General features: G+C 45.2%; 1 protein-coding gene across 2 annotated transcripts in view; it reads right to left on the bottom strand.

The window, feature by feature from the left end:
• CGNL1 (cingulin like 1) overlaps positions 1-21593 on the bottom strand; it is a 136237-nt gene extending 114644 nt beyond the window's left edge. For both annotated transcript variants that reach the window (XM_081127715.1, XM_081127716.1), the window contains exon 1: positions 21512-21593. The gene's annotated coding sequence lies outside the window, so the exon portion shown is untranslated. The remainder of the gene's footprint in view (positions 1-21511) is intronic.
• Positions 21594-22108: the final 515 nt, after the last annotated feature.

Here is a 22108-nt window from a genome sequence, read left to right as displayed (position 1 = left end):
AGACATTTCTAATGGTCTAAATCAACACCTCAAATTGCACTGGAACCAGATGACAAGTCAAGGCTGACTGCCCAGCACTGGCCCGGGACACTCCCTGGACAGCAAACACATCTTGGCTCTGGGTGCCAGCCGGTACTGTGGGAGGTCCCATTTCCTCCATGGACTCCTGGGAAGGGGAGGCGGCAGGTGACTGGGCTCTGGGTCCTGCATCTGTCTCATACAAGGACAGGAGTAACCTGCAGCTCCAGAGAAGTCAACCTCGGACAGGGCCGGTGTGCCTCTCTGGATGTGGGCACTAACACCCACTGGCCATTTTCTCAAGCCGCTTCCTCCCTTCTGCACAACGTCACCTCCATCTATTTAGATTGAGCATTTGCCAGCTTGCCTCCATCCAGCCAGATGTTGCCTTTCAAGGATTGCGTATTTCTGTAATTATTTCCAGGAGAAGCAAACTCTTGAGCCACTGGGGTTTGCCATGGAATTCATTTTTTCCCACAGAGGGGTGTGGGTGCACCGCTGCCCCCTGCTTTCAGTGGGTACACAGTGGGGTGGGCCATCTGAAGCCCTGCAGTGAATGAAACCTATTATGAAATTAACTCCTTGACATCAGTGAAGCGTTAATTCACCTACCAGGCTTTCCTGTTTGGGGTGGCTTTTCTTGAACCCCATATTCCTTTGAAAGGAGCTTTACTCTTGAGGGAGAAAAGAGTTTCAAACACACTCCCATTAGTCCAAACTTGCAAAAACAGTATCATTTTCTTAGCAGGAGAATCTTAACCTAAATGCTTCCAGGAAACCAGCATGTTGTCCTGGGCCCCAAAGAGAGGCGTGTCAGCCTGGGCGAGGAGGCCCAGCGTGAGTCAGGGAAGGTGGTCTGGCCAAGACCACCTCCGTGCTTGCCACTGAGGAGGCAGACCCCTTGTCTATAGCTGGCAATCAAGGTTCCTTAACAGTCACTTTCCAAAGACTCCCCTGACATCAAGTTGCTGGCAGGTGCTGTGGAAAGTACAGACTCCACATGAAAGCAAAAGATCCCATAGTGGCCTTTTCTGACATCATTCGAACCACCAACTCCAATTTCTTGAGAAGATTCAGAAAAGTGTCTGGCCCTTAGATTATTCATTTGAAATAATGCATGCCTCCTGCCCACTTGCCTTGTCAAAATATTTGAGCCTGTAGCCCTCAAGCCCTGCATAAAAGACTGAGAAATACCTTCCTGATAGTTGGGATAGGAAAAAACAAAAGGCCCCTATGAGAAATATAATCTAAGGCAGGAAGAAAACAGAGGTCAGAGCAGCTGGAGCCTTTAAACTTCTCACCTCAATGCCACTGGGTACTTAACTTGTCAAACACTTCCCAAGCACCTACTATGCATAAGTCACCTTCAAGACGGTGTGGAGAACACAGCAAGGGTACCAGTTAGGTTCAGTTCAGCTGCATATGTTGGAAAACACAAAGTAACTTTGGCTTAAACAATAAGACAGAAGTGTGGAGGTTAGCAGTCTAGGGCTGGTATCATGGCTCTATGGCCACTGGGGTTTCAGCCTCCTGCTTTGTGCTCCACTTACTTAGAGCATGACTTCCATCTTCACAGTTACCTCATGACCCAAGAAGGCTGCTGGATTTCAGACATTGTGTCTGTGTTCCAAGCAGTAGGTAGGAAGACAGAGGAAAAGCAAAAGGGGCACATTGTCCATACAAGTCAGTTCCTGGAACATTCCCATAAGCCCACACATAACACTCACCTTTCATTTACTAGAGCTTAAGTCACTGGCCCCTATCCAGGTGAAAGAGAGCCTGAGATATAGAGTCTCTTATCTTTGCACATTGCTACACCCTCAAAAAAAAAAATCAGGCTTTTGGTTACTGAGGAAGAAGATATGAAATTAGCAATCTTGCCAACAGAATGCACAAAGGACAATTTAAGGATGAGCCAATTTGGATTCTACCTAAGTTCAGAAGAGCTGGTAGTAGAAAAAAGAAAAAGCTTTGAGGCATGAAGGCTCAAATGACATTATTCTTCAGGGATAACTAAAAACTTGATTAAGTTGAAGGTGTTCTGAACAAGTTATAACACCCATTTCCCCAAACTATCCACCTTTGAATTGAACATATTTCATGAAACAAAGCGGGTAAGAAAATTTCTTAGACCTCCTAAGAACAATGGAACTGTGGCTCCATCGGAATCACCTGGGAGCTTTTTAAAACTACAAATCCCCACCCTGGCCAGTGTGGGTTAGTGGTTGGAACGCCAGCCCATGCACCAATAGGTTGCTGGTTCGATCCCTAGTCGGGGTGCATGCCTGGGTTGCCCATTTGCTTTTTCAGAGAGAGTGGAAGGGGGAGAGAGAGAGAAACATCGATGAGAGACACATCAACTGGCCACCTCGTGCACCACACACACCTGACCCCCCTTTGGGGTCAGGGATCCAGCCTGCAACTGAGGCACGTGCCCTTGGTCAGAATCAAACCCAGGATCCCTCAGTCCGCGGGCCAACGTTCTAACCACTGAGCCAAATTGCCTAGGGTGCCAATCGGTATTTCACTCTTACATGGATGTTTCTCTCTCTCTCTCTCCCTTCCTCTCTCTCTAAATATCAATAAAAATCTAAACATAAATAAAAAGAATAAAAGCCATTGGATTAAATATTCATTATTCTTAAAAGTAATTCCCACACACATACAAAATTAACTTACACTCACAAGAGAGAACTTTACCCTAGGTCAACGATCTTCAATAGAAAGATTCCATACCCTCTGCTCTTAACAGAAAACCAAGAGATCTCTACTGATTGTCGTGAAGGTTCAGCCAATAATGTAAAGTATCCAAACATATACTATACTTAGGATTTTGAGATTAGAATCAATGTTGAACAATAAACAAGAAACTGAATTGAATGCATTTGAAGGAAATAGGACAATTGTTTAAAATATAAAGCCTGTGCACCAAGTAATGAAGTGTTCTCCATTCAAAGTGTCATTCCCTTTGTGTTAATGTTCGAGTGCGTTAAAACAATAGAAGTATGTGCACCTTCACAACTGGGCAAACAACTGCCAGTTCAATGAAACTCAATTTACACTATGACATGGGCCCAGTTTTCCAACAGGCTCAGTCACTACGTGTGAAACAGTCTTATTTTTCAAACATGCTGTACATTTGGCTGCCATGTAGGTTACACTTTAACACAGCCGCTCAGATCTACTCTGGAAGACATATCACTTCCCAGGACTACAGTGTCCGGGGCATGGCAGGTGCACAATAAATGCTGGCTTCCTTTACCCTTTCCTTCTTCCTCCAGATATAATAGGAAAATAACAATACAATGCACACATATAATATCACTAAGACTATTCCTGGGCATTCCATTCACTGTTTTCCTGTCATTATATGGGCACCCAAAATACCCCTTTTAACAGTATCTTTCTTGCATGAAACAACTCCAGTTTTCTATTTAGCATACATATACATGCATACAGGCTATGGGAGGAAAAAACAAAATACACCCAAATATTAACAGCTACACTCATGAGCCACTTAACAACAGGGATACATTCTGAAAAATGCATCAGTAGGCGATTTTGTCGTGTGAACATCACAGAGTGCATTTACACAAACCCAGACGGTATAGCCTGCTACACACCTCGCCTGTGTGGTACAGCCTATTGCTGCTAGGCTACGAGTCTGTACAGCATGACTCTGTACAAAACAACATGAGAGTAAGTCAAGCACGAGAGAAACAATACAACGAAGAGATGCGGCAAACATGAGATGTATACATGAAGCTGCTGTAGGCATAAAATGGCACACTGTTTACAGCAAACATTTTTTATAAGTAGAAAGAGTACACTCCAAATAATGATAACCAGTATAGTATAGTAAACACATAAAACAGTAACATAGTCAGTTATTATCATGATCAAGTATTATGTACTACACATAAGTGTATATGCTCTACTTTTATACAACTGGCTGTGCAGTGGGTTTGTTTACACCAGCATCACCACAAACACGTGAGTAATGCATTGTGCTACAACATTACCATGGCTGCGACGTCACTGGGTTATAGGAATTTTTTAGCTCCATTATAATCTTATGAGACCACCACTGTATATGTGATCCATCATTGACCAAAAAGTTATATGGCATATGACTATATATCTTGATCACAGAACTGAAAACAGTTTTTAATTTTTATTTTATACTTTCCTGTATTTTCCAAATGTTTTACAATAAGCATCTATTGAGTCAAACCAAGTTTGATACAATGCAGTTCCACTACACACTCACTAGAATAACTAAATGAAGATGACACATAACACCAAATATTGACACTGGAGCCACTGAAACTCATACACTGCTAGGTAGGGCTGGAAACTGGTACAACCACTCTGGAAAACTGTTTCACAGTATTGACCACAGCTCCATATATATAAAGACCCAGCAATTCTGCTCCTAGACATATGCCCCGAGAATCTACATGCATATACAAGAATGTACATATTAATAACAGCCAAGAACTATAAACAATCCAAAAGTCCATCAACAATAATCAATTATCGAGAAATACTTATAAAATTAAATATACAATGAGAAATATAGCAATATATTTAGCAATGAGAAAGAACAGGTTACTGCTCCATACAAATCTATGGATGAATTTCAGACATAATATTGAATGGGGGAAAAAAAGCCAGACACAAAAGGGTATGTACTATTTGAATATGATTCTTTTTTTTTTTTTTATATATCTTTATCGATTTCAGAGAGAAGAAAGGAGAGGGAGAGATAGAAACATCAATGATGAGAGAGTCATTGAACGAGCCCGCAACCAGGGCATGTGCCCTGACCGGGAATAGAACTCCGATCGCCTGGATCCTAGGTCGATGCTCAACGGCTGAGCCACGCCCAGCCGGGCTATGATTCTATTTTTCATGAAGTTCAAGAGCAGTCAAAACTCACCTATGGTGATAGACACAACATGGTGGTTATCTTTACTGAGGAATATAACTGGGAGGAAGCACAAAGAAACTTCTGAAAGATTCTGTACACTTACGATTTCTTCACCTTTCTACCTAAAAAAACACACACACATAGAAAAACTTGGTCTGTCCAGCAGCTCTAACAACTTACTAGCTGTATGGCCTTGGGCAAATTTCTTAACCTCTTTAAGCTTCTATTTCTACATCTTTAAATGGGGATAAAAAACAAAAACGTCAGCGACTTGATGGGAATGTGATAAGAATTAAATTAGGCAATGCAAGTGTTTACTACAATGCCCAGTACCAGGTAAAAGCACAATACATAACAACAGTAGCGGGAAGCGGGGACATCTCCTGAGGTCTCCCTAGGTGCCAGGCTGTGCTCTAAGCTTGAAGCTCTTAATCTTTGATACCATCTCTCCCCATTCCTGTTTTTATCATCACTCAAGGCCAGAAGGCCAGCTGTGACCTGGACATTCACAAGTCTGTGTAGAACACCAACCACAGCATTTATTTCAAGGACAAGGGTGAATCACTAGTTTTGTTGCTGCTGAGGTTTCAAAGAAAGGAAACTGGCAGGAGTCACGCATCAGGATTAATCACAGACTATTGAAAAGAAAAATGATTTCAGCTTCTGAAAGCAGTAGCTGCTTTTGCTCCAAGAGGAGAAAGAATATTTTATTCTCGTGGAATAATTCACTTTAAATTGAGGAGTCATTTGGGAACTGAAAGAGCTCATCTTTCTTCCCTAAGGAAAGAGAAGAGACAAGAAACTCTCTGTTAAAAGTTTTTCATGTTGACTAGCTAAATTTACTACCCTTTAATGTATTTCGGATTTACATCTCAAATAAATTTTAAAGTACATGCTTGCTGGGTGATTTAAAATGTTGGTCATGAAGCTAGAACTCAGATTACATAAGATTATTTTAGTTAAATTACATACTATACACACTGATAGAAGAGTCTCCAATTTACAATATTAACCTGTAGATTTAGGAATGACTCATGTCTTACAAATTTTTCTTCAATTAAGTTTTAATTTGCTTTCAACTAAGGAAAGATAGACTGCCAGGACTTTAACACAGACCCACTACTTACTAGCTGTTATCACCCTGGGCAAGTTACTTAATCTCTCTATGCCTCAGTTTCCTCAGCTGTAAATTGGGATAATAATTGGGTTTTCATAAAGACTGAATTAATAAATATTAGGTGCTTAAAATAGTATCAAGTACTATTGAGTGCTATATTAGTGCTATTATTAAGTTTATATTTTCCAATGTAGATGCAGAATCTAAAATTACAGTATTTAATCACATATTTTACAGATATAGAATAGACTCTTTAAAAACCAGAGGATGTGTACTAAGATTACGTCAAGTGAACACAAATATTTAGTTTTATAGGTATACACATACACACAAGCTCTCCCTCCCTCCCTGTCTCTCTGTCTCTAATCTCTCTCTCGTAATTTAAATCACTCTGAAACATAATGTATCAATGACCCACTAAGGATCCATTTTTAAAACGCACAGTGAAAAGCTATATTCAGTTTTTGTATTTCAAAAACCTGCTGGAACCTTTCCCCCGCACAGCTGAGCCGCAAAGTGGATGTTCAAACATGGACTCCTTTCAACCTGTAGGGGAGGCAGCCTACTAAAATTTTATACTTTCCTCCAATTGTGACAGCAAAAAGCTTTTCATTTTGTTCCAAAGGAAATGATCTTACCATTAGCTCAACGATATCATCATTGTCTGAATACAGTGGGCATCCGGTAGCCATTACAGAAGGAATAAATGCTAAAACCCAAGGGTATGAAAGTTAAAAGCAACTCAATGGAAATGTCAGTTACAACATTCTTTCTTTGATCTACAAGAATCAAACTCAGAAAGAGAGAACCCTCGGGCAAAGGAATTATGAAGAGTATCAGCATAAGAGTAGCACCCTACTTCCCCTTCTCCCACCCTTTCTAATAAAAGGGCGCTTTACTACTCACATGCCTTTGCTTCTCTATGTGGAAGGGAATTATGTTTGAAAATACTACTACATAGAATTCTTTCATTCCACCAATAGGCACGTTCAGACTTTTCTACCAACACTGGCCAAAAATCAGATCAAAAATCCCACCCACTACTGTAAACTGTGGTTCTCCCTATTATCAGAGCAATTTTCTGATTAGTCCAGGTATCAAAGAACCTTATTTCGCTTAAAAAAAAAATTTGCTGCTCATTCTATCCTTAACAGACTTTAGGACTTCCAGATACCTCTCCTTTGAAGTGACATATACAAACACAGCTCACACACGCAGGTGGCTCCTGTCTTTGCTCTTACCCTTAGTTATAAGAACCTCAATCAGCTCTATGACCCAGGCCTTGGCACAGTAGCCTGCAGTGTGAGATGGATGATGAACAGAAAGCTGCACACTAGACTGATTCCTAGCAATGAATTAGATTCTGGAAGCTCAAGGAAAAGGGAGGAAACAGCAGCCATATTTTACTTGCAACATAAGTTTCCAGCAGAATCTACTTTCTTGCTGACTTGAGCTGTTTGGTTGGGTTTGGGCACTTCATAAAGTTGCTTTGGATCTTGATGGAAACAGCCATTCATTCCTCAAATGTGTATTTGACTCCACTGTGTGTAAAACACTGTGCCGTGTACCAAGGCAGATAGAAAATTACCTTATTCCACTCCTGGACTTTTTTCCCTCTAAAACTGCTCCTCAAGCTGACATCACACGGTCAAATGGCACGCCCATCCCCTCCCAACCACGTTTCTGAGAATGCACATACGGGGCCCAGTTTCCTCTCCTTAAGCCCCTGTACACACTAAGAAAATACCTATTGTTTTCTTTTTATTATAAAGGTAACACATACCGTGATTAGTGTAAAATTCAAACAGTCAAGAAGGGCATGAATAAAAAACAAAATGTCCCTCCCAACCAAACCTCCAATCCCACAGCCCAAATAACCACATTTCTTGGGACATCTTCCAGAAATTTCTATTTGCAATCAAGAATTAAGGCATTTTTTAAACAAAAATGAGATCTCAGAATATATACTGATTTGTACTTTGCTTTAAAAAAAAGTCTATTTTTAAAATTTCTTTATCAATATTTACAGATTTGCCCAATTCTATGATATGCTGGTATTTTAATTTACTTACCCACTCCCAGTTGAGAGATATTTAGGTTATTTCCAGTATTTTGCTATTATAATGCTGCAATAAATACCTTTTTATGTGTGCCAGCACACTTGTACAGGTATATTCGTAAGATAACTTCCTAACTATGGAAAGGCTGAGTTATGTACATCCTTAATTTTGAAAGATAATGCTGTCACCGACATCAGTGGCTGCTATAGCAACTGCCTGTTTCCCCTGGCCAGCAAAGCTCCAGGACAGTCCCCTCTTCCCAGTGACCATGTGCTCCAGGGAAGGCTGGGCCCCTATATAGGCCCAAGATTGATCTAAGCAAGCTACAGAAGCCAGATCTCCCCCAGCCAGTCATTGGTTTAGGTGTGGCCATAGGACCCATATTTGCCTAAAGGGCATGAAAGTTCTGCAGGGGACTCCCAATAAAGGTTTCTCTGCCTGCCTCTTTTCCTGCCTCTGGACATCACTGTGAGTGAGGATATGGGCTGGAGAAGCTACAGCCACATTGGAACCAAGAGACAAGCTTGAGCACTAATGTCAAACATTGAGCCTGGCAAAGAGGAAAGGGGAAATGCATGTGGTCTTCCATTAATGAACCCTGAAACTGTCCTACCTTTGGACTTCTGATTTACATGAGATAATAAATGTCCTTACTATTTAAACCACTTTTGATTGAGCATTGTTTACCTGTAGGTGAAACAGTCCCACCGCCAAGCTGCTCTCCAAAAAGAAGCCTGCTGGATGTATAATCCCCCCAAAGCATGTGAGAGTGTCCGCCGCCTCCCTCACACCCTCGGCCTCACAGGTTTTAGTCTCCAGCTACTCTCAGTGCATTTCTACGTAACGGCCAGAGCCTTCTCTTCCTCGGAATCTAGGAGCACTTCACTAAAAAAAAAGACACACACTGCAGCAAGTTCCACTCTGCTCCTCCTGAGACATCACACTGGGGCCCAAGGCTCACCGGCTCCTTCAAGAAAAGAGGCACCAAAAAAAAAAACGAAAGAAAACAGGCACCATCATCAGAGGGCCAGGATATACTGTGATGCCTCCAGTCACCATTCTGCCTGGGCCGAGACACGGACATGTGGAAAAGCAAGACTAGACTGGGAACTGGATAACATGGTTTGGATCTGAAGAGAAGTCACCTAACTTCCCAAGGCCTGTTTCTTCAGCTATAATAGGAGAGCTCTGGAAACTAAGGCCCACGGTCCTTACAAAGATGGGGACAGGGTGCAAGATGGCCCTGATGATAAACTGGGATTTAGACTGACTTCCCAAAGACCCATGCTAAGAAGTGACCGTGTGAAGGGTAAGCCAAGCCCCTGGCCTCCCTGGATACTTTGGCTTGCTTTGTTCTCTTTGCTCTCTCTACCTGTCACTCTCCTGCCACCACAGGGGGCAGCAGGTCAGGTCACGACTGCTAACCAGCAGAGAACCCAGCCCACCACTCTGCTCCTCCCACTGATGAACGGAAGCCCCAGGACCACCATCACAGTGAATGAATAAGGAGGACGTTCAGCCAGCCAAGAGTCAGAGCGTGGCAGGCCAGTTTATAGTCCTACCGAGGTCTAGGCTGGTACCAGATGGCCTAGGTTTAGCAGCTCCCAAAAGGCTGGTTTGGCCCATACTTCCCAATTTTCTCTCATTTATTTTCTACCACTGTGGTAGACTGAAGCACTGTTCCCAGGGCCTCACTCCCCTATAATGGCGTCATATGTCCACCTTCTTTGCCATGTGACTTTACAGTACCTTCCACTAGACTGGCCTGAGTATACTTCCCCACCTCACGGATACTGAGGTTGGCCATGTGATCTGTGCTGGCTAATGGAATGTCTGCAGAAGTGACAGTATAGTAGTTATGAGCCAAAGCCGTAAGAGGCTCTGCCCTTTCATGCCACTGTGATCTGCCACCAGATGAGCATGCCCTAGGTAACTACTGTCCCTTCAGCCTGGGCCCCAGGATAAGCTGGTGGGGAACAGACCTGAAGCCAAACAGGGCCTGTAGTTCAGCCTGGCCCAGCCTAAGTCAACCTAACCATGCTCAACCAACAGATGAGCAAGTGGGAAAATAAATGTTTGTGGTTGTTAAGCAATGAGATCTGGGATTGTTTTTCCCCCAGCAATATTATGCAGCAAAAAATAATACAAACATTGTAAAAGCAAATATAAAGGTAATTTTGCCTGGCACGTAATAGGCATGCAATAATAAAATATTCATGCTTATTATAAAACTATCATAATCCATTAATTGATGAAACACGTACAGAGCATTCCTACATCAGACACCATGCTGGGCCCACAGCGAGCTAAGCAAAATGAAAACTACAAAGGCAACTAACTCCTGCATTTGTCTTTTGACTCTAGCAAAACTCCATACTTCCTAAATCTTACTGGGGAAGAGGGATCCATGTGGAAAAAGCTTCCATTCATTTCATTTATTCATTCATTTATTGTCCTGGGTCAAATCACAGAAGGGATGAAATTCAGCATCTTTGAGTGTAAGTGATCTGATTCTTACATGTACTGATGGTGGAATCTACTCCCTTCTACAAATGTACTATTTACTTAAAAGACAGTTAGGAACTAGAAGTTATTTTTTAAGAAGACAGAAAGAACTTTTAATTCAGAAGATGGGTTTTGGCCACATGACTTCTTACACTAACCCCGCATAGAGAGTTGAGGGAGACTCGTACACTTAATGACCTTTGGCATGAAGTCTTCGCAAAGGTCTCTGGAAGTCTAAATAAATTATATCCATGGGCCTGCCCTTCCCACATTTATTTTCTCCCGCAGAGAACATTAACAGATTCATCAAACATGACTTCTCCATCTGCGTGTCATGTATTTTTAAGGGTCCAGTGACATCAGCCTTTCCCAAGCCTGCGGGGAATGGAGGTGAGCTAGCTCTGAAAACATGGAGCATTTCTAACGATTCTAGCTGGGAATTCACACAAGTGAAGTGTCAGAATAATAATAAGACACACATATACACTTTCCCAAGCAGACACTGTTCTAAGCACTTTAGACATATGAACTCACATAACATGAGACAACATGATCTGGGTAACTGCTGCCCTGTTAGGAGGCCAAGACTTGGACCGGGTAACAGCCAGGCCCATCAGCCTCTCTGTAAATCCCAACCTTGCCAATGACTCTGGGCTTCCTTCCCCGCCCTCCTGTCCTCGAAGCGCAATAAGGATTCCCAGGAAAGCAGCACAAAGGAAGGCCATCCTGGAACACCCTTTATTTCAAGACAGTTTTTCTACAATAAATGCTGAAGTTTCCTTCAGTAAGCCCCATTAAGCTGCCAACATCCTGCTTCCTCTTGGTGGGGCCTACTCTCGTCTCTAAAATCAGAGCAAAAAGTAGAGCCTCCTTACCTATTAGGGCCCTCAGCCTCCTGAACACAAGAAAGTCCCAAATCCTGCTGAAAGCTCAGGCCCCACCCTGCAGAAGGACCCAGACTCTCAGAAGCACCAAGCTGCTCTCCTAAATGCTTTAATCTGTTCTTACTGAAGCCCCCACCCTGCTACTAAGATCAGAATGGGGGTGCTGGTAGGGGGTGGGGAGCACATCACCTCTTTCAGTCTAGTCTCTCTCTAAACAGCTAGTTTTACATCTCTATGGCGCTTTAGGCCTCTCTGAATCTTCTGCCAGGGGTGGCTGAGGAGGGGGTGAGGGGGGAAGGATAGAGTCAAGATTGTCTGGGTCAATGACAAGCTACAAATCTGGCCCAGGCCTCCACCTGGAAATCTAAAGCAAAGCATCTTATTAAAGTCACAGGTTAAGGATCACTCACTCCACAGCTCCTCATTTAGAAGCCCACAGTGGCGTTAAATGTAAACACTTCCCAAGAATGCTTTAAAACAGAGGGAGGTTTTTATTAAACGACTTAATTGAGGGCCACTTCTCATTGTGGAAAGCTTTTAAACAGAGAAGTAAGAGGGGCCTGGTGGGTGTTCTCCCGACACTTGTTTTTAAAACCTGCCACGCTGTCCCGGGGAAATGAACCACAACTCAAGGCCGCTGCATGTGATCCTGCTGCTAATTCTTCAGCAGAAACAAAATACCTAATAAGACCTACTCCCAGGGCACCAAGAACCTGGTGTGAGAGCTTCGTTCCAATATTCTTTTCAAGGGTCATTAGAATCACTGGATGGGAAAAGTGGAAAAAATAAGGCTGGCCAAAAAGCACCAAAATAAATGAAGGCATTTTAAAACCTGAAAACAAGACGTAACCCGGGAGAACAGGCCAAATGAAACTGAGGCTTGGGTTGCTGTACACACACACCAGGTACAAATGAATGGTGCTGACACCTGCTATAATGCAGAGGCGAATCTGGAAAACATTATACTAAGTGAAAGAAGCCAGACATAAAGGGCAACATATTGGGTGATTCCATTTTATATGAAATATCCAGAACAGTCCATTCCACAGAGACAGAAAGTAGACTAGTGGTTGCCGGGGCCCGGGAAGGAGGAATGTGAAGTGACTGTTTAATAGGTACAGCATTTCCCTCGGGGTGATGAAACGTTTTGGAATTTGATAGTGGTGATGGTTGTACAATGCTGTGAATGTACTTAATACCACTGAACACTTGACATTGGTTAAACTGATCAACTTTATGTCGTCTATAACCACAATTTAAAAAAATGATACCAGGAACTCCAGAAAAATCCTTCATCAGCCCCTAACCCAGGAGCAATCCCTTCCTCACCTGAGTAAAAATATACCTGCTATAGGCCAAAGTAATAAATAATATTATCTTCGATTGTGATTAGTGTACTTCTCAAGGGCACATCACTTCCCCCATACCTGTCCTCAGGTAGGTGGTATTGTTACCATTAGCGTCATCCTACAGATGAGAAAACCAAGGTGTCAGGAGGTCAAGGAGCTTGCCCCAGACACACAGAAAAGGGAAAAGCCAAAGAATGAACCGGAGGCAGGGTGGCCAGGTAGCTGCACCCACGCTGCCTCTGAGTCACACACACTGCTACAGGAACATTTTCCAGGCCAGTTTACCACTCTGCCCATAACACGGATCCTTTGGCTGTTGAGCACTGATCCTTCTTTAGTGGCATTCAGTGCATGGCCACTTATAAGTGGGCTTCTCTAAAAAACACATTCGAAAGGCACACCTTGGGAATCATACTACACCTTCACATGTGTAGAGCTATATCCTCACGAATACACAGTTAATTTCCCGTGTGCAGCTTTATTGGATTTAGTCCTGGGGAACAACATGGTGAGATAGGAGGGTGATGAGAATACTTGTCCTTTTATCAGAGAAAAGCAGGCTTCCCAGTCTTTAACAGCCTCAGGCTTCTACTCCAGGGCCCCACTCTACTGTCAGCCTTAAGAGCCAGGTTTAACTACCCCCAGATGTTAAGGGATTTCTTTAGCATCCAAGTTATTTATATGTAAATTACATGTATTATTTATATGTAAATAGATGCAAGCAATTACAAATGAAGTTAAGGGGTACTCCACGGAGAGAAAAGTAGCTCTTCCCCCAGTCAGGGGCACCTGTGGGGTAAACCAGAAGCATCAATAAAAAGTTAAATTCCTCCCCCCCCCACCCCCGACCCTACTTAAGAAAGGAGGGCCCTTTGTCACTGACCAACAGCTCCATTAGATGAAAGACATTAAAAACAACCAGCACTGTTCCAGGTCTCACCTACCCAGGGCCCTCAGCCTTGGTACACTGACATCCAGGGCTAGACTGTTTGTTGTGGGGCTGCCCTGTGCACTGTAAGAGGCTTCCCTGGCCTCCACCAACTAGATGCCAGTAGCCACGACTACCCTCAGTCATGACAACCAAGAATGTCTCCAGATAGCTCTGGCCAGTGTGGCTCCGTGGTTAGAGCATCAGCCCAAAGGGTTGCAGGTTCGATTCCCAGACAAGGGCACCTGGGTTGCAGGTTCGACTGGGAGCACGCAGAAGGGAACCTATCAATGTGTCTCTCTCACATCAATGTTTCTCTCTCTTTCTCTCTCTCTCTCCCTCCATCCCTCCCTTCCACTCTCTCTAAAAAAAACAATGGAAAAAAATATCCTTTGATGAGGATTAACCAAAAAAATAAATAAAATAAAATAAAATAAAATAAAATAAAATAAAATAAAATAAAATAAAATAAAAAATAATGTCTCCGGATACTGCCAAGGCCCCCAATGGGTCTGCCATTTGAGAGCCGCTATACTATGCCCCAATAACTCTATGAGGTAAGCACTACATCCCCATTTTACAGATGAGGAAACAAACCCAAAATGAAAGAAGAACCTACCCAAAATCACCGCACTCTAGTGGTTGGCAAGTGTGGCTTCCAATCCAAGCAGGTGAGACCCCCAACACCCTGACCCCACAGTGCGCAGAAGGAATGAGAGCATGAGAGAGAGAACTACTAGTTTCTACCAGCTCGCCTACTTCACTGTTAAACAGCACCTGACCCTAGGAAAATGGGTGGCGAGTGCTTGAACCCTCCACTGTTTGGTCCTTAACTCCAAAGAAAGCATTCCCTGCTGGCTCTGCTGGCCAGAACAGTCAGACAATGCCTGGCAGTCGGAAAGGATATTCCTGTACTCACAATAATCTGCAGACTGGGGGTCGGCATGCCCTTCACAAAATAAACGCTTTAAACACAAACACACGTTGGCCATGAGAACTTGAAATACACTCTCGAAAACATGCTTTTATCAAGAATACTCTCAGATTGTTTTTGTGAAACATTCCCTCCACACTGTCACCCTTCTTAGCACTTGTCTGTTTTTCTGTTTAGAAATCACTGTGGCTGCCAGAGAGAGACAGACAGACAAAATACAAGGATGTCAGCCCGGCCAAGCGTGGCTCAGCGGTTGAGCGTCGACCTAGGATCCAGGCGATCAGGGTTCGATTCCCAGTCAGGGCACATGCCCGGGTTGTGAGCTGTAGCCGATCAAGGACTCTCTCATCATTGATGTTTCTCTCTCTCCTTTCCTCTCTCTGAAATCAATGAAGATATATTTAAAAGAAAAAAAAAAAAAAATACAAGGATGTCAAGTTTCAAAAGTCCGGCTGACTTCCATCCTTCCTTCCACAAAACGTTGTTGAGCACCTATCTTCTGCTAGACACCGGGATACAAGGCCAGTGGAGAGCTCTGTGCTCTTTCTAGGTTTACAGATGTATAGCAAAGGGCACCGATGGGGTTCTAATTGCTGAGACAAAGGCACAAAGGCACAGACAGGCAGTCAACAATCTGTGGAAGAAATGAATGAGTGAAAAAGAATGAAGACCAATGCAGCGGCAGAGGTCTGGGTGTAAGGAGGCCAGCTACGTCCTTAACAGCAAAGCTCAGGGCCAGACAAGTTTGAACCCTGGACCCTACCACTTGGTAGCTGCACAACTTTGACAAGTTACTCAATTTCTCATGGCCTTGTTTCCCTCACCTGTAAAATGGGTTCATGACAGTACCTATCCCATAGAGTTGCTAAGTTAAAAGCTCTCAGCAGGGCTGGTAAGTATCCTAGGATTTCCGACCCTCTCTCCTTTGTACCATCCAGCTGCCTCATACCCAGCAAGTTGGACTCATCATAAGGACCCAGATCTGTAGTGTCAAGTGGTCATGCCCTGAGCAGACCAGACACGAAGAACCCAGTAAGCAGTGGCTTTAATCCCCTCCCCTCCCACCCCCACACACCCCTCTATTTCCTCTCTCCCACCCTATGCCCCACCCCACCCACCTACCCTTCCCCCTACCCGCCATCAAAAAAATAAAAAAGCTAGCAGGTGGCCCAGGGCAGTACAGAGCTGAGCTGATCTGGCTACAACTGGAACAAAGGTGCTCAAGCCCCAAAGCTGAAACTCACAAGTAAAAGAAATCTTAAGTTTGGTAAACTCCACCCTGCAGTCCCTTTGCAAACTATTCTCTCTGTTATCTGTCCCTTCATTCTTTCTCTATCAGTTCCTCCCCAACTCCTAAAGCTCTCACTGTAATCTCCAGTCTCAGTAAACTTTCCAGGTTTTTGATATTTGATTAGGGCAAGGAGAGAAGCTGATCAACTTTTCAGCTGCTTCTGTGTAATGCCGAGTAAGTCACTGTTTTCAATAGGGAGAATAAAACTCAGGGGCAAACATGGTGATGCATCAAATATTTTTTTTTTAAAAACTATCAACACAGCTCCAAGGAAGCTCAACGATATAGATTAGTTCACAAGATATACCAGGACCTCTTCGTGACTTCAAAACTGGGTCACTTCTTTTTCCTTCGCAATAAAATCAAGAGGGCAGCCCTTTAGAGTCTGAAACTCTGAGCTGGAATTCCCAAACTCCCACTTAGCATGGACTGGAACCGCACCAGGGTCCCCACCTGGAAAGCAGGGCTAACACCACTGCCCTGTCGCAGGGTCACAGGATCCCCGGGAGGAGTCATGGGCGCAGTAGGTCCTCCTCCCTGAATGGACTACAAATTTTCAAAGGAAAACAGAGTGCCTGTTTCAAATGCTTCAAAATACAAGGATAGCAAGCTAGGGGAAGTCAGGTGTAAAAAACAAGAAAATTATTGAAGTCAAAACTAGAAAATCTTGGTCATCTTGCCTCAATCCTCTAGCAAAAAGATAAGCCACAGTGAAGGATTATTAATAATAAAGGGCCTTCATAAACCGAAAAAAAACAAACTACAAAGCCACAGCCTGAACCATTATGGACTCAACCTGAGGCAAGCAGAGATCTCTGTGACTGGCCGGCTGGGACTAAACTCCACCCTATAAACAAAGAGACTGACAGAAATAGTCCACAGTCAGGGCAAGGGCCCTGCGCTCTAATCCCAAACACTCCAACTCCATGACGACCCTCCCGGAGCTGATCCTCTTCAGGTAGAGCTGTAGCCCATCGTAGAATGAACACACACTCAGTAACCCTGTCTTAAACTCATCTTGACTAATTACAGCCCCATTCGGCCTCCAAGCCCTTCCTACCTGTAATTTTAAGAGCTTGAGGTAATTACTATGCAGCACAGTTTTGTTTTTGTCCCAAGTACCCCATAAATAGGAACTGAGCTTGCACAGCTTGGTTTTGCTCCACAGTGTTCAACACTGAATTTCATTTTTAATCACCTACCCAACAACCAATTACCTACAGAAATTTAGAAGTTTGCAGAGCTTGATGAAATATGGAGATAACGTCTCTCTAACCTGGGACTTGGGAACTGTTCAGAGCCTTTCTAAGCAGCCTACTCTATGCTCTCTATTTAAAAAAAAAGAAAAAGAAAAGTAGGATTTCATAAAATTTCCCTTGGGATGACAAGCCCGCAGGAATCTTCAGGCCAATGTTACGCATCCTCAAGTAGAGGAAAACAGTCAGTCAGTCCAGAACTAAAGCACTGAAAATCCCATGTCTTAATCAGCTCTGCTTAAGAGGAAAGAGGGGCAGTGGAAAGAACTCAGTTTTTCATTCAGACAGACCCAAGGATTCTCCTCCCTCAACTCTGCCACTTCTTCTGAGCACTGTGAGCTGCCATAAGATCCAGCTCGTCTCTGGGTCTCAGTTTCCTCATCTATAAAGTGAGGCCACTGCCATTTGCCTCTCAAGAGGGCACGGGGGACGGGGCCAGAGAAAGGAAGACAGGTGCTGAGCATACTACCTGGCACCTGGAAGGCAGTCAATAAACAAATGGCAACGACTCTTCTAACCCTGGGGTTATTAGCCCTAAGGGTCAGCTATTTGGAAACCACCTTCCCAAGGGAAAAACAGTGTGAAGTCCAGTGTGAAGCCTGTCCGAGGAACCTGAGCTGAAGTGACAACAGTGGGCAGAGAATGCATGTCCACGCACCGGATGGAGTCAGAGACATGAAGCAACCCACCTGCTCGGAAACCACTGCTGCTGCTCTAACGTGGTGGTTTGTCCTCTCCTCCTCATCATTTAAAACTTGGTGGAGGGACCTAATAAAATAAATTCTAATTTGAACCGGAGTGAAGCTTCTCTTGTACCAATGAACTGAGTGGGATCTATCCAGTGAGGCTGGCCAGGGGCCACCCAGCTACCGGCACAGTTCTCTGCGCTCATCTTGATTCTAAGGGTTCCCAGTTTACCATAACCCACCCACCTTAACCAGCTTACCATAACCCACCCACCTTAACCAGCTTACCATAACCCACCCACCCACAAGCTCTGGAAATCAGGGGCTGCGCCCTGCTCACCAAGGAGTCCCAAGGAATACAGAGCCTTGCCAGAAGTGGGGACTTTGCAAGAATTTGCTAAATGAGTGAATAAAGAAATGAAACAATAAAAACTTGGTGTGACTTTAAAATGCAGCACTCTCTCTCCCAGGGACAGTGGTTTTGGGGGGGGGGGGGGGAGAACATGCAGCACATGAAGAAAGAAGTGGGTGATCTGGGGTGTTTGACTGAAAACTCCAGCGAGCTTGCTGTTCCCATCAAATCCCCCCTTTTTTTCCTTTTCCATTTTAAGGATTTTCATGTTACAACTTGTTTCTCGACAACAGCAACGTCACATGACAGAATAAAGTAAGCGCTTGGTCATTCAGGGAAAATTACTCAATTTTCAATTGCCCTTGAACTTTGTTTTTCTCCTGTGATGCCAACCTCTCAGCCATTCCAGTGCCCTTTAGTGCCGGGGTCAGAGGAGGAAAGGAAAGAAAAGCACTGTAACCGTTGCATTGTTTTTTATAAAGGTCAGTAGCATCTCTTAAATAAATGACCTTCACTGGGAAAGGGAGTTAAGGAGGCCATTAAATTTCTTGAACCACCCATTGGTACAACAAATTAACTGTCCCTACTTGAAGGGGAAAAAAAGAAGCCGATGGGACATCTACTATCACGAATCCGAGGTCACCCTTCTGAGTGCTGTATCCCCTTCTCTCCATGAAGAAGTATCACTCACTCTCTCTTCTTATTTCTGTTCACTTACATCCTTCTAATCACTTTAGAAGATTGGAGCTGCTACCCCGAAGTGAGAAATGTTCCAATCCATCTTTTTAGGTCCATATTTACATACATTTTTTCTTTCTTTTTTTCCAAAATGTACTATTATATTCACAGTGTAACTACTGCTGTTCAGGTGCAACTTTTCAGACACCAAGAGTTCAACAGCATCCTCAAATAAACATTTCCCCCCAAATGGAGACAAGATTAGCAAGTTAATAAACTATTCAATAGCATGGTTTCATTTTGTCCTCCTGGTTAAAAAAAAAAGGAAAACACTTTCCATATGGTCTTGTTCCCCAAAGGTTGAAGATTCAGGTCAGGGGCCACCCTGTGAGACCATATAACCTCCACATAACCTCCATTCTCCAGCCAAGCCAATTAAGAGGGCTCCTCCAGTGGCCCCACTCCCAGCAACTGGATACAGCCACAGGAGCAGGGCATGATAGCAGAAAGTGGGGAAAAGAGAAAAACCAACTGGGGCAAAACACTACAGTTTTTTATTTTTCAAAATGAATATTCTTTTGACTCATGTTAGGAGCTAGAAATGAACATAAGTGTTCCTCCCCCTCTGGTGGGCATTCTGTTGAAAGTGTATCACCCCACTTACTAATAAAAATACAATTCAGAGGGCCAGCACCGAAGAAAAAAATTAAGTCCACTGGTTTGTGGTCAGATGACAACATCCAGGTGGCAATCTAATACAAACATTATACTTAGGTACCACAGTAAATTAACCAAGATCCCAGGAGACTGTCACAATAATATCACTGACACTGAAAACACACTTTCTTAATAAAATACATATATGTGTATATATATGCATAGGCTCAATTTTTTCTTAGTCTTATTTCCCTATCATTTTTAAGATCATCTGACAAGTGGCTAAAGTCTCACCTCGGATGTCCCATACTACTGTAAGGCACTAATTCCAAAACTCAAATTATTCTATGGATAAGAAATATACACTGTTACATCTGCTGGGCGTGATCACACACTGGGAATAAAACTTAACCACAAATGACGCACATTAACACACTATCAACCTTAGGAATCTTGTTAGCTTGCTTTCTTGAAGGAAAATTCCCCACGTTTATGCAAAATCATTATCTGTGGCAGAGGATCTCCAAAAGCTGGATGCCTAAAGTATTTTTCCTCCTTTTTAATCTGAAATCCTTTCCAAATAGCACAAGTCTATTACTTGGTTTTCTGAATAAGACAACCCTGTATGATAATAACCTTGATCCTTGCAAGGACTTCATGGCTTCAATTCCTACACTCCCGCCTCCCAGGCAGAAAGTGCCCAGGCAATATTTACTGTAAACAGAGTAAGAGAAACAAAGGAAACTCCAGAAAAAAAGGCACCATCTGCAGTCTAAAGTTGGAAAGCACCAGCCACCAGGCTGTTCAGGTGGATTAGGGAGCCAAGAGCACCTGATCAGGCTGTGTTTTCAGTGAGCAAGTCTGAAGGAAGACTTCCCGAGATGAGTTCTGTACTGGGACTAAGCGCTAGTAGATCAGAAAGTGGCTGTGGGAGCAAGACCCAAAGCAGAGCTTCTCCAAAGCGGGGGCACATTACAATCACCTGGTTTTTTAAATTCCACTGCCCAGGCTGCACCGCAGCCCACCTAAATCAGGATCTCCAGAGGTGCAACCTAGACATCAGTGGCTGTAAAAGCTCCCTAGGTGTGCAGCCAAGTTTGAGAACCAATGCCCCAAAGGAATCCCCAGCGTGTTTGAGCAGCCTCGGAGGGGTGCTGCTTCCTTGAGGTGAGGAGGTACACACATAGTAAATATACAAACTTTTTATTTTTTAACCCGGTATAACTAACTCCAGCATGACAGCCAAGCACCTGTCTACAGGCCAAACAGTGATGCAACTTGGAAAAGTCCCCTGGAAAGTTAGGATATGTGCTCTAAGTGAGGCGGGGGCGTTCTGGGTCTACCTGCCTGGAGCAGGAAGGCCGGGCTGAGGGGCGGCCACGAGCCCTTCCTTTTTAAGGGATGGTCTGGACGAGCACGCGGGGAAATTAAGTAAAACAGGGTGGGACAGGGACGGGATGCTCCGTTTGGGTCCCAGAGGAACCGCGGCTCCCTCGTAGCTGTCACTCGGGCCCGAGGGTCGAGGTAGGGGTGCGAAGGCTGCCAAACCCCCTTCCCTAAAGGGAGGTGCTGAGACCCTCCTCCCAGCCCCGCGCGGGCGCCCCGGCAATCCCCGCCATATGTCCCGCGGGTCTCCCGGCGGGGCGCTGCGGGCGGGCGCCAGGAGCGCACCTTCCAACCCGGGGACCCGCGCGCCCGGCGGCGGGCGCGGCGCGGGCTCGGAGGGCGGACGCGCGGCCGGAGCGCGGCGCACCTGGCGGAGCGCGCGCCTCTCCGGGTCCCGCCGCCCTCGGGGACATCTCGGCCTCCCGGGTCGGGGTCCGCGCACCCACCCGGCTCGGCTCCCGCGCCCGGCTCACTTACCGCCGCCGCCACCGGGTCCCGCTCCCGCCGCAGCCAGCAGAGCCCGGCCGAGTGCAGCGGCCGCGGCGCCACCGGGAGGCCTGGCCAGCCGCGGCCACGCCCCCTCCCCCGGCCGCCCGCCGCCCGCCCCCCGGGAGGAGGGGCAGGAGGCCGGGCTCGTGCCAGACGCGCCCGAGCGGCCGCCACCCTTGCGGCCCAAGCTGGGGTAGTACGGCCCCCCGACGACCCTTCTCCCGCAGGGCGCCCCACCCCACCCCCGCCGCCCGCCCGGCCCTCCCTGGGCCGCTGCTTCCCGGCGCACCGCCACCCACCCCTCGGACAGGTCCCCCCAGGCACCCCTCCACCGCCCCTACTCTGGGTGGGCCCGACGCATCCTCCCTGCGCCCCCCGCCAGCACCTCTTCCCCCCCACCCCACCCCCACCCCACCCCCACCCCCACCCCGCCCCAGGCCTCACACTCCTCTCCAGCACCGCTTTGCCCTCACCCTTCCCGGGATCGGAATGTCCTCCACCTACCCCTCCCCGCCATCAGCGCGAGTTTTTCTCCTCCAAGCCTGCCTTTCCAAATTCCCCATCTCCAGGAAGCCTTCCCTATTT

Source organism: Miniopterus schreibersii (assembly GCF_964146895.1).
Source record: "Miniopterus schreibersii genome assembly, chromosome: 1".
Taxonomy (NCBI): Eukaryota; Metazoa; Chordata; class Mammalia; order Chiroptera; family Miniopteridae; genus Miniopterus; species Miniopterus schreibersii.
Note: the sequence above shows the minus strand (reverse complement) of the source record. Positions and strands in the feature narration are given on the sequence as shown.